The 1999-nt window shown below is 38.6% G+C and overlaps 1 long non-coding RNA gene across 1 annotated transcript; it reads left to right on the plus strand.

Moving 5' to 3' along the window:
* The first annotated feature begins 257 nt into the window (after positions 1–257).
* LOC139022762 (uncharacterized) lies at positions 258–1355 on the plus strand. Its single transcript, XR_011473801.1, has 2 exons — positions 258–819; positions 858–1355. It is a non-coding gene; the product is annotated as an uncharacterized lncRNA (long non-coding RNA).
* The last annotated feature ends 644 nt before the right edge of the window (positions 1356–1999 follow it).

The following is a 1999-nucleotide window of genomic DNA, read 5'->3' on the forward strand; positions in this document are numbered from 1 at the left end:
CACAAAGTGCTTTTACAGAAACCTAGCCTAAAACCCCAAACAGCAAGCAATGCAGAATCCCACATGTACTGGGATTCTCAGAACTGAATTGAAATGTGATGTCCTCTCCTCCAGGATGACTTATTTTCCATTGCATGAGAATATACATAAACAACTATAGTACTCTTATTTTTATTGCAAAAGGAGACAATGTCTTTGGTAGCATGGGATTGATTGTATAGTAATGTCATGATGTTGCCTGCTTGGGTACTGCAAACCCCATCCCCCTCTCCCTGCCTCTCCCTTTCCACCACAACCCATGCAGTGATCACAGAGAGATGTCGTAAATTCCTGAGAATCTCCCCACCACAAACAGTATTAAGAGAGAGGGTAAACTTTCAGGACAAAGGAATTCTCTTCCACCTCACAGAACTTGAGGTACGAACATATTTCATATTCCTGCACAAGTAGGAAAGATCGGTGGACAGTCCAGCTATTAACATGTCCATTGGTCACCACGTGGGAAACTCACGTGAGACTGTGGGACCACATTACCATACCGCTGTTTATATAATAACCTCAGATATGAYGTTWACATCTGTMTGTTGTATAAAATGAATGAGTGAGTATGATACTGTTTGTATAATTGTGTAATATGATTTTGAACTGTTTAATGAAGGAAAATACAACTCCCMGTTGTATTTGAACTAAATCCAAGGACCGCCCCTGAGCCAGTTGGGTCAGAGACCATGGGACCACCCCTCTCTGCTATCTGAATAAAAGCCAACTTTAGGAAATTACCATTTAGACCATGTTTCTCTCAATCACGAGAGGACAAAGGTTGCAGACCAGCTTACCTCGATAARGAGAGGGCCAAGGTTTGAGACCAGACTGCTGAATCTTTTAACCATCCCACGTGGTTAAAACTCTTATACGAATCATAACAAGTCTTTGATATTGACTTCTAGTCTGCAGCTAGGAATTCGGTATCATTGAACGCGAAGAAAGACAACCGCCGAAACATCCATTCTATAACGAATGACACTCTGAACTTCACTCCAACCAAAACGAACTTCTCTCCAACGACCAAGGCGACACACACACACTGAACGTAACTATATATATATTGATTGCAATTGTTCCCGAATGAGTGAGCGTTCATGTGTAAGGATTAGCATGTCAATTGTTATAATTATGGACTCTGTAGTGAATTCTTAGTCGAACGCCATTTTCCCTTTGTCTAACAGCCGCCATGCCGGTTCAGCACACTAGGGCATATTGCTCCCATCATTTCATGTAACTATTTTAAGTTTGTTTGTTTGTTTATGCATTTCTGTGAATTAATTAGTTAGTAATAAATAAATGATTTAAGACAATTGATGTATGGATGACTCATAGTGAAGACTGGGTTCGTGCAGATCAACGATTTATGACGTTTGGAATGAGACTGACGTAAGGTAGAGTAAATAAATCATTAATTAGAAGACCATTGATCAGATATGAAAATATCTGAAAGGTTATATTGGGAAATTATAATTTTGTAATCTAATAACTTTCCCTGGTGCCCTCGAATTCATAGTTAATTAATTACGTTATTACTCAAGTGATCGCGTAATCCCTAATTACAGGAATCTATGATAAAAACTATAAGTCTTCAATTTAACGATAGTAAAGACACGACAGTAACCTATATTATGTACTGTACATGATCATTGAATCTGCAATGTTACTGTATAACAGAGTCTCCTGTTGCCAACTTTGTTGAACTTCTTAAGACTCCCTCTATCATAGACATAAGTATTACTCTGAGATTGCTGCTGGAAGAAACAGAACTGGCAACAAAGGGAAGAGAGCTCTCTCCAGACTTGAAAGTTACAAAAGCTAAAAACAGAAATGAGAGCACACTGGGATATAGAACATGATGCATATGGACACAAATGTATTTGTTTATTTGATCTCAGTAGACAAAACAGGCAAATAAAGACTGAGGGAAATCTGCAATAGCATTGTTAGCCAAGAT

This window comes from Salvelinus sp. IW2-2015, linkage group LG22 (assembly GCF_002910315.2).
Source record: "Salvelinus sp. IW2-2015 linkage group LG22, ASM291031v2, whole genome shotgun sequence".
Classification (NCBI taxonomy): domain Eukaryota; kingdom Metazoa; phylum Chordata; class Actinopteri; order Salmoniformes; family Salmonidae; genus Salvelinus; species Salvelinus sp. IW2-2015.